At 36.9% G+C, this 12,055-nt stretch overlaps 1 pseudogene; it reads left to right on the forward strand.

Annotated features, from left to right (window-relative positions):
• Positions 1-1,910: 1,910 nt before the first annotated feature.
• Positions 1,911-2,809, forward strand: LOC127232484 (nucleophosmin-like; annotated as a pseudogene).
• The last annotated feature ends 9,246 nt before the right edge of the window (positions 2,810-12,055 follow it).

Below are 12,055 nucleotides of genomic sequence, written 5' to 3' on the forward strand. Positions count from 1 at the left end.
GCTCCTCTAGTATTGACTGAAATTAATACAACTTTTCTTTATCTATTAATCTAGGCATGCATGAGGATGCAAGAGTATAAAATAATCATTTGAGATTTTTACAGAGAAAGGTTAGAATGGCCAGAATCCTGTTTAAGATATTGAAGCTGAAATGATCTGATGAGAATGGAGGTGATGTTTCAGGGAGAGAGAAATAAACAAGCTGCCAAGTGTGGTCAATGTAAAACCAGGTTGTTGGTATTGGGAATTAACCCCCATGATCTTTTGTTCATACCTATATCAAGGAACAGGCAATCTCACATTCTCAACAGTTCAGAGACAAATCGTAGCACCCAGCAAAATACCTGAACCAGGTGAATCATTTAATACTAAGAATAAACTCTAAACTAATGGTCAGTGGAATTCTATGGTTAATGATTGGCAGTGGAAGAAAGAACCAGGGCCCTTTGAGACACAAATAGAAAAACAATAACTGAAATAAAATATTGGTTTGAACTTCCAAATATCAGGCTAGGAAAAACTGATCAATTACTTCCCTTGTAATCTAATTATAGAAGGAGCTGCAGTAAAAAAAAAATACTATATAGAGAATGAAGAGTTCTCTACAAAAAGGAAACAATTAAGAGTGAACATTTGAAGAATTTAGATTTGAATAGGGTAGGAGACACTTATACCACATATAAGGATAAACATATAGAGGCTGAATTTTATGAAATGAGTAATCAGACTATGGACATTTGAAGAACAGTGAATGTTTAAAGTAAATGACTTGACAGATTTTGATGACCCCTCCTGGAAGGCATCACCCTACCTGTGGAGTGGGTGGAGGATGGGATGGGAGGGTGGTTAGGGGGCAAGGGAGGGTAAGAGAGAGGAAGGAGAGAGGGAGGGAGGGAGAGGGAACTAGGATTGATATGTAAAATAATAAAAACAAATAAAAAAGAAAATAGGTAAAGGGACTCAAACAGTTCCCAAATTATAGGTAAGTAGCAGCAATACAGTCTCAGCTGAGGTTGACACCAGCCTTGCTGCAACATGCTTCACAAGGATTTTCTTGTCTTGCTTAGATGATGTAGCCTAGGATGATGAGACTCCATTGACATGGTTGACTATAGAAGGAACACAAAGAGTAATATACATGATACTTGAATGGGGTTTGAGGCTGGAAGAAAATGTATAGCATAGGCTAAGCTTGAGGCCAAGTAATCATTCTACTGTGCCTGGGTAATGAATTTCCAATTAATTCAGTGTGAAAACAAGAGATTAAACTAAGAGGAGGTAGTCATATTAGAATTAGTTCTTGAAATATTCATATTCTATTCTCTAGGATTTGTGAGTATGTCACATTATATGGCTAAAGAGACTTTGCACATGCAATTAAACTTATGGTTCTTAAGATAAGAAAATTACCCTGATTTATGGTATCCACTTTTTCCACTCTTATTCAATATAGTCTTAGTCAGAGCAATAAGACAATAGAAGAAAGTAAAATGAATATAACCAAGAAATGAAGAAACGAAAGTGTCTTTATTTGGAGATGATATGACTCTATACACAAGAGGCTCTACCAGAAAACTCTTAAACTGAAAAACACTTCCTCAAAGTGGTAAATACAAAATTAATAATAATAATAAAGGGTGGCCTTCTTATATACCAATGATACACAAGCTGAACAAGAAATCAGGGGAAGAATCTCATTTACAATTAACCTGTGAAAACCAAACCAAACCAAACCAAACCAAACCAAACCAAACCAAACAGCTACAGAAACCAAACCTTGCAATAAATCTAACCAAGAAATCAAAACACTTTTCGCCTGGCTTGATTCTGTCCTGTGTGTCTGTTCTGAGGAGCAGTAGGCAGTTTCCTCCATCCGACTTCTCTTACTCTGAAGTTCGCTCCTCCACCTCATGGAAGGCTCGATGGACATGGATATGAGCCTTCTTAGGCCTCAGGACTACCTTTTCGGTTGTGAACTAAAAGCTGATAAAGATTATCACTCTAAGGTGGATAATGATGAAAATGAGCACCCGTTATCACTAAGAAGGGTTAGCTTAAGGGCAGGGGCAAAAGATGAATTACACATCATAGAGGCAGAAGCAATGAACAGAGGCAGTAACACTGGCAACATTGAAAATGTCGGTACTACCAACAGTTTCCTTTGGTGGCTTTGAAATTACACCACCCGTGGTTCTACGGTTTAGGTGTGGTTCAGGGCCTGTGCACATTAGTGGACAGCACCTAGTAGCTGTGGAAGAAGATGCAGAGTCAGAAGATGAAGATGAGGACAATGTAAAACTCTTTAAGTATGCCAAAGTTCTGCAAAAAAAAGTAAACATCATTGATGAGGATGATGATGAGGATGATGGAGAAGATGATGATGAGGATGATGAAGAAACTGAAGAAAAAGTTCCAGTGAAGAAATCTATATGAGATACCCCAGCCAAAATGCACAAAAATCAAACCAAAATGGAAAAGACTTAAAACCATCAGCACCAAGATCAAAATGTCAACAGTCCTTCAAAAAAAAAAAAAAAAAAAAAAAAAAAAAACTCCTAAAACCCACAAAGGACCTAGTTCTGTAGAAGACATTAAAGCAAAAATGCAAGCAAGTATAGAAAAAGGTGGTTCTCTTCCCAATGTGGAAGCCAAGTTTATTAATTATGTGAAGAATTGCTTCTGGATGACTTGATCAGGAAGCTATTCAAGATCTCTGGCAGTGGAGGAAGTCTCTTTAGGAAAATGGTTTAAACAGTTTGAAATATTCTGTCTTACTTAATTTCTGTAACAGTTGATATATCTGGCTGTCCTTTTTATAACGCAACGTGAGAACCTTCCCTACTTTGTTTGATAAATGTTGTGTGTTGTCTAAAATGCCTGTTTAGTTTTCAAGGATGGAACTCCACCCTTTAATTGGTTTTAAGTATGTATGGAATGTTATGATAGGACATAGTAATAGTGGTGGTTAGATGTGGAAATGGTAGGGAGACAAAAATATACATGTAAAATAAACTCAGTATTTTAATAAAGTAAAAAAAAAATTAAAGAAGACATTGGAAGATGTCAGAAGATGTCTCCCACTCATTAAAAAAGCAAGACTTTGCAGTGGGTGGCTGTAACCCCAACAAGGGTGAGGGGCCAGAGATAGGAGAATACCCATTGGCCAGTCAGTCCAGCTGGAATGGTGACTTCCAGGTTCAATGAAAATCACTGTCTCAGGAACACAATACAGTACAGTGGAAAAAGGATAGAGGAAAATATACCTACTTCACTCTCTGTCCTCCACCTATAGTCACTTGACCTGCCTCCAAACCCATGTCAGCATGGATGAGGGAAATGAAAAGAAAAATACCTAGGCACAAAACTTAAACCCTCATGGCTACAGTCACCTGAGTCTTTAAAGATTTTTAAAATTTTATTCATTTTTAAATACAACATATTATTAGTTCTTTGAGATTTTCATGCATGAATAGGGGTTTTAATTATATCTCTCTTCCCCCCACCATAAAATTATATATGTATATGTGTTATATGTTAAGTTACATTATATAATTTGACTATTTTTTTGAGATTTTGTTACATGTGTGTGATATTCACATCATTATCACTTCTTACTCCCCCTTCCATATACCTAATCCTAATGAGTTCATGTAGAGTTGATCGTGTGTGTGTGTGTGTGTGTGTGTGTGTGTGTATGCGTGTGTGCGTGCATATGTGCTTAAGGCTCCATTGGGGGTTTGATAATGTCTCTTGGGCTCATCACTAAAAAGGGAAGATTGTCTCCTAGCAGCCTTCTGATGTGTGACAAAGATGACAGAGATATACATTGGAGAAAATATAGCTACTTTTTACAAACAGTGCTGGGAATTGGCTATCCAATCACAGAAAGATGAAATTGGATCCTTTTCTCTCACTCTGCACAAAAATAAACCTCAATGAATCAAAACCTTAGAGTAAGGACAGAGAAATTACCATAGGCAAAGTCAGGGAAAGTGCTTCAAGGCACAGGCACATGAAAGTACTTCCTGAATGCAAAATAAGACCAACAATTGGCACATGTGACTTCATTTACAAACGTACAAAGCTCTTGCACAGCAAAGGTAACAATTAATTAAGTGAAATTGAGTGAAGAGACAGCCTATAAAATAGGAAAAAAATCTTTGCTAGCTACATATCTGTAGATTAAATAGGTACATATGCAAGGACTCAAAAACTGAGCAGAAAAATAAATCATCCAGTGAATAAACAGTCAAATTAATGAACACCACACACACACACACACACACACACACACACACACACACACACACACACACGGAAATACATAGTGCCAATAATCCATCAGAGAAATGCAGGTCAAAACTTGTCATTCTCTCTTATTCTGGTTATGATATCAATGAAAAGACAAACAATGAAAACAAGTATGGATGTAGACTTAAGGGGACCCTTATACACTGCTGTTATGTATATGGAAGTTTCTTAAAATGGAGAGAGAGAGAGAGAGAGAGAGAGAGAGAGAGAGAGAGAGAGAGAGAGAGAGAGAAGACAGGAAAGAAGGAAGGAAGGAAGCTGACTCAGCTATTACTCTTGGGTTTAACACAAGTGAGTATACCACAGAGACATGAACACATTAGTGCACCAGTGTTTATTGAAACACTAGCCACAATAGGAAAATAATCAACCTAGATGTTTAGTAACAGAGAAAGAAAAGGAAATGCGTGTATGTATTATGTAAGTATATGTATGTATGAGTGTGAATATGAGTGAGTGTGTGTGAGTGTCAGAGGGTTTGTGTGTGTGTGTGGTGTGCATGTGTGTGAGTGAATCTCTGTGTGTGTGTGTGTGTGTGTGTGTGTGTGTGAGCGTGCACATGCACACACTCAGGGAAACTGATACAACTTGGGAAATCATATTAAGAATCTTACCCAGTCCCGTAACACAAACTATCATGTTTTCTCTTATTTGTTGTTCCTTGATTTTATATAGGCACATGCATGTTCATATTAAAATAAAGCAAAAGTAAAATTGTCTAGAGTAAACAAAGGATAATAAAGGGTTAAGGAAGGGCTGAAGAAAAGGGAGGGTAAGAGTATAAGGAAAGAGATTATTTTAATAGTGAAATTGCCCAGAATTATCTAGGTAGACACAATGTAATCATAGAAGTCCTTAAAAACAACCAGTGTTTCATTCTTGAAATTAAAGGGTGAAGGAGAAGTCTTTGAAATGGAATCTGAAGCATAAAACCATCTCAACCTACTATCTGTAAGAAAAGTGTAGCAGGGAATGCTGCTGCATCTGATTGAAGCCTGCCCCCCCCCTCCCCAGGGCACATTTCTATAGTAACAGAGAATGAAGGTGTGCCAACACATTTTTTTGTTGGTGATGGATTTTCCTATGCAAGGCAGGAATGAAGTCCCCCTGTGTGCATTTCTTAACTTTTGAGATTCTAAGTTTTTGTTTATTAAGCATTTAGAATAGTTATGACAGCAATAGGTAACCAACCAATATAAAGCATTGTTAATTGAAATGGGTAAGGAAGAGATTAATATCCTCATCATTACTTCTAACTCCCAGAGTACAGAATATTTGTTATAATCTTTACATGTGATATCTCTGCACTCTACACAGCTGGACAGATTTATCTGGGAATTAAAGTTTCTCCCCTCCATATCGGTAGTCTGAACCCTCCAGCATGGTGGAGAATTTGCTATTTGTATGTCACAAAGGAAACTGTGCCTATACATATGCATGGAATGTCAAGGAATAAATAAAAGTATTATTAAAAATGGTACATGAAAACACCATAACGAAACCATTCATTTGTATGCTAGCTAAAAATAAACAAGAAGCGGAAGAGATGACTGAAGTTAAAAGCATTTGCTGTTCCCACAGAAGACTCTAGTTTGGTTCCCAGCACACATATTGAGTAGCTTCCAACTGCTTATTCATCCAGCTCCAAGAGATTTGACGTCCTCTTCTGCCCACCACAGGCACTGTATTCATGTGCACATATGCCCCTCTCATACAAGCTAAAAAATTTAAGTCTATAAAGCAAATATCAATGTTAAAAAGCAAAGAAATATATTATAAAAATAATTCTGGAAAATGAAAATGATGTTTGATAGACTAATTGAATCAAGTCAACACTCTGAAAGACAGACAAATAAAAAGATGGGACAACACAGCCACAGAAGGAAATAAATTCATTCAGCAGAAAGGAATTTCCTAAAACCTAATGGAATGCATCAATAAAAAAAACATTGATTAGTATACTGGTTGAGTAGGAGAAGATGCACTGATGATTCAAGACCAAATGATATGGAGCCAAAAAGCCAAGGAAGCTTCAGGGAAGTGTGGCAGCTGAAAGGAAAACATATAGATCAAGAACTGAGGAAAACCTGTACTGTCTAACAAAGTGAAAATAAGCAAATTGAAAATACAACACAAAATCCCCATGCCTATGGGAAATACATATGAAAACATTATACAGTGGGAGATGGAGCCTGGAAGCTCAAATCCAGACAAAAGGAGTTTCAGAAAGTGAAAAAAAGGAAACAGGAAATTGTGAAAGACACAACACAAAATCTTAGTCTTATGAGAGATATATCTCCAAATTAAAAAGACAAATACAAGAGTATGATTTTCTCTTCTGACATGTCATCTGGAGAAGAAAGCATTTTTTGGTTATTATAAGTTGATACAGTATAATTGTGTATATACAGGCTATGTTATGCCACTACCGTTCATATGTGTATATCAGGCAATGACCAGATAAGCCCCCTCCTGAGTGTGTGTGTGTGTGTGTATGTGTGTGTGTGTGTGTGTGTGTGTGTGTGTGTGTGTGCACGCATGTGTTTTACCAAGTTTCCTTCTGTAGTTGAGGCTGGCCCAGACTAGAAATTTTCTTGCCTCAGATCTCTTAACTGACAGCATTACAGCATCTCCTCTTACTTGACAAAGATTTTATTTGCTTTTCTTATTTCAACAACAGGTTTTGGGTATACTCATTAGAAGACTTAAGTATCCGTAGGCACATCATGCCTTAGATTATGCCATATTTAAATACCTTAAGTATAAAGTCAATTATATGAAATATAAGATGAGAGAAAAAAGCATAAGCTTATATGTGGATATATCCATTCATTAAGTAGTTGAACAATGATTACAATTTCACCTTCTACACAAGCAGGAGCTGGAAGTAATGGAACTGCCATAAAAAAACTTTAATGAGGAGAATAAAAGCATACAAACTTTGCAATGATAGTGGAGCTGATAGGGTCCAAATGACACACAAATGTCACTTTTGATTCAGACAATGAAGCAATAGGAAGAATCCTCAAAGACCTCCTTTCACACATCTTTGTCTCTCTGGGAATGTTAACTATGAGTCTTAGATGTAGGTGGAATGACCTAAACAACAAACAAAGGTTCAGGAGAAGACAATGGTGATAGGGGGATTTAGCAGGCTATGTCCAGAATGAGCCATGGTTTTAGTCAGATGATAGGCATTTTGTAAGGTGTTCAGACTATAACAGATGGAGACAAAGAGGCCACTGCTTGTTGAGTACATTAATGAGAGGAGAGAGAGAGGGGGAGACTGAATAAGAAATTATTTTGTCAAAAAGTGATGCTATCAGCAGTTTGAAATACTTATAGGCACTAGTTTTAGCAATATTGGCATAAATGAAATTTTGTAATTCTGACATGGATGTACATATTATTTAATATGCATTGTAAAACTTAGAAGTCAGTGGAATAATCTTTACATAACTTGCTATTTATCAAATTTTGCCTTTGTATTAAATAAATATACAGAAAGGACCTAAATAATTATTTTATCTTTTTATCCTAAAGAATTCGTTTTTAAAATACACAGGCATTTTCTAAAAGTATCTATTATTTATTTATTATTTTGTGCATGCCACAATATACACATGAAAGTCAGAATTAGGTAGCATTGTGGAGTTCATTTTTTTATTTAATTTATTATTTTACATGTCGATCCCGGTTCCCCCTCCCTCCTTCCCTCCCTCCCTCCTTCCCTCCTTCCCTTCTTCCTTCTCTAATTTTTACCTTCTCTGCCCTCTCACATGCACCCTGACAACCCTCCCCTCCCATCCCCCCACCCCAATTCCATATGTAGGGCAATGCCATCCAGGTCATTTGAAGTAGGGACTAGGGCTTCTCTCCTGTTTCTAGGTTAAGGCAGTTATCCCTCCATGGGGGATGTGTTCGCAAGGTCCTTTTGTGCATGCACCAGGGATACATCCTGGTTTGTGGAGTCCATTCATGACTTTGGCCATTGTGAGAATTCCCAGGAAGTATAATCAGTCATCAAATGCCTTGAGCCATCACATCAGACTCTTCAAAATGATTTTTAAACATGGGAAATTCACTTGTATCACAAAGTTCTCATAAAATATTTTCATAATATTTTTATTAGAATTATAGCATGGCACCAGGTATGGAGACATATGGTCTCAATCCCAATGCCTGAGAGGCAGAGGCACAGGCAGGTGAGATTGAGGCCAGTCTGGCCTATATGATGAGTTTTAAGCCAGCCAGAGCTATATATAGCAAGACCTTCTCTTAAAATGAAAAAATAAGACTGCAACTAAAATCTCATGTAGATAAAGATTTCTGAATAGTCCTTCAAAGAACTAAGGCTAAGATTACACAGTTACATTCTTTGTATTGAAAAGATGCCACACACAATTTCTTCTGAACTTTTGTTGAAGAAGAAAGAGGTCTAGTCTATAAAACTGTAAGCCAAAAACTAAAATGAAAACAATTTCAGAAACTGCTTAAGGAAACACATGATTTTATGAATATCTATTGTAATCTAGTAGATTCTACTAGAGTCGAGGTACCTAATAGAATATATAACAGACTCTTACAAACACCAGAAAAAAAGACTTAAAATTGGTAAAACAATAAACAGATTCTTCCCCTGGAGTAACAGCATCTTCTTGGAATGGTGGTTTCCTTGTCTGGTGGGAAAACTCAGAGAAAGCCACTCTTTATTTTTTGAGGCACTTGGAGAACCCTGCTTTATTGTGTTCACCAGGCCTGTGCTATTTCCTCATGAGTTTTAAGCAGTCCCAGGCAGACCTCCATATGGGAGGGTTCTGCCGTTCAGTTGCCACTGGGTTTTATACATTCACCCAATAACGCCATTGTCACTGTGCTTTTCTAAGACTGTGGTCAAAGTGGTGTTGACCACTGCAACAGGTCAACGAACTCATCTTTTCCTGATTACCACATCATTCTAGAAGCCTGTGAGTGAAATTGAAGGTTGGAAAGTAATAGAAAAAAACAAAACATTAAACAAAAGACAGGAACTAACAAAATTAAAGTTAATAATTAACTTATTAACTTATAAAGGAGAATTTGAAAACAAATACAGAAATGCTACTTCATTAGTAAGGAACTTGCACATTAAGGTCATTAAACAAAATGGGCAGAACTAAGCTGTCGGGAAGGGACATTTGCATACTGTTAATGGAAGCATCAATTGGTATAATTACTTTGGAAAATAATTTGACATGGTAAATACAATATAAATGTTTCTATGTTGTGTGCCCATAATTTCCTCTCATAGTTATAACACTTCAATAAAAGAATATTACTTGCCCCTAAAGACATACACTAGGATATTAATAACAGTGTTATTATTCAGATGTTCATTAGGAACAAAGTAGGGGATATTTCATGTGCTCACACAGGAGAATAATACTCAGCAGTGAAACCAAGAGGACCATGTACATAAGCCTACACAATAATACAGATTAATCACATGAACAGGACATTTCAGGAAATCAGTCAGAAGAGTGCCTACTGTATCATCATGTGTACTAGTATGACACAGTTTCAAAATAGCCCAAGTCAATCTCTGATGTTAAATCAGGATAATGCTTGCTTTGGGCTTATAGCTAGGATGGAACCAAACAGGTTTCTGAAGTGTTAGAAATGTTTTATATTTTGAAAAATGATCTCATTGTTATCTTCTAACAAACCATCCCAGGCTTAGTGGTTTAAAACAAGAGGAATATTGTTTTTGATGAACCTATAATTTGGCCATATTTTAGCAGCAACAGCTTGCCCTGGATACCACTTCATATGTTTGCCAGTTAATTCTATCCATTGGCTGAGACCTCATCTGGGGCTCTGGGCTAGAACACTGCAAGTGGCTTCTGTATAGGTCTGAATTTCTATGAGCAGGCATACTAAAAGAATAAGTTAGACACACTTGGCATTTTTGTGACCAAGAGGCTTATTTGTATTTCTACTGCACTCTGTCGTTCAAGGCAATTACACAGGTCTTATCAAAGTTCCAGTGATGGTATATAGGCCTTACTGTGCAATGAAATGGGTGTCCATGTTACTTGCAGGAAGAACACATGAGATGACACATACTAATGCATCCTCTGGAAAGTACAGTTTGCAATACAGTGTTGCAGTGTTTTAGAAAATTGTGCTAAAGACACGTCAAGCTTTAAAAAATATATAAACTAGCAGTCCCTGGTGGTTATTTTATAGTAAAGGGGTCAATATGAAAAGTGAGCATCAAACAGAGAATGGGAAAAGCTGGTGATGTCAACTCTCAATAACTAACTCATTTAGAGCTGGGGCATGGTGGCATACACCTGTAATCCCAGCACTCAAGAGGCTGAAGCAGGAGGATTGTCATGAGTTTGAAGCCAGCCTGGATTATACAGTATCAGGCTAGCCAGGACTACATAGTAAGATTCCATTTCAAACAAACTAACCAACCAAAGAACCACACAAATTTCACTTGCTTACTTATTTGTTAATAGCAACTCATCGAATATTCACTGCTTGTGCTTGATAGGTTCTGGAGGACACAGAAACAGATCAGACAAGATCCTGTTTTTAGAAATCCCAGAAACAAAGCAAATAGATTCATTGTAATTTTACTGCTACTGTTCAGCTTTGGGGTTGTGGAGGCGCTATAGTGTAGGAAAATCTTAGAGGCACTGATCTCAGATTGGAGGTACATTAGAAGAGGTGACGACTCTGTGCAGTCTATGCTGGAAGTGTGTGTTCATTATCATTGGAAGATTGTGTGTGGATCCTTCAGTTGCTTGTATCAGCAAGCCCAATTACTTGGTTTGCTATTCTTGACTTAAATAACCATGTTTCTTGGCTTCTCAAGGAAACCACTTTCTAGGGTATTTAGATTCACCGAGAATTAAAGTAAACTGGGGCAGAATATAGCTGTGTGTCTTACTAAGGGCAGCTTCTCTATCAGGGGAAAGCTATATTTAACTCACTCTTTGTTAATTGCTTTGATGTAGCTCTATGAACATTGAAATTTAATCTCATTGGAAAGTTTCCTTTTTATAGATCCAAGACCTTTCTTAGATTAAAAAAATATTACCTCATTTTAGAAAAGAACAAATACTCTATGATCATGCAGAGAAATAGTTCATAGAAAATTCATTATTTTAAAATGATTGTTCTCTCAATGTCTGAAATATGAAGTCAATGCATTTGCACACTCACCTTCTCTTTGTACAAACCTTGGCAAATACTGGGCACGAAGAGTGTTTGTGCATACTTATAGCTCTCATTTGTAGATGCCACAGATAAATGGGTCATGAAGATTTCCAGTATACACAGACTGTACATGTTTATGTCTCTGTACTCATGATATATAGACAACACAGATGTGTCAGTTTCTTAAGACATTTTCTTTATTTATAGAATACAGATGAAATGTTTGAGAGTTTTCAGAACCCACACTGTATATGTTAAGCAACAATGACAGGAATTAGATATTGATGTTCCCATGAGATAGTAGATGGTGGCTTCTGCCTTCCTTCTATAGTTAGAAGAAAATTGCAGTGACTCTCTCCCATCCTGGCCCTTGTTCCTTTGACTATGAGAACATATTTTTCAGTGTCTTATTCCAAATCATCTTACCACTTGTAGTAATTACTTTCCTCCTTGCTATATGAAAATACCAACCAGAGCAACTTAAGGGCTTATTCTACTTCCTGGTTTGAAGAAATAGATTCTATCACACTGGAGA

The sequence above is a fragment of the Phodopus roborovskii genome, unplaced genomic scaffold (assembly GCF_943737965.1).
Source record: "Phodopus roborovskii unplaced genomic scaffold, PHOROB, whole genome shotgun sequence".
NCBI lineage: Eukaryota > Metazoa > Chordata > Mammalia > Rodentia > Cricetidae > Phodopus > Phodopus roborovskii.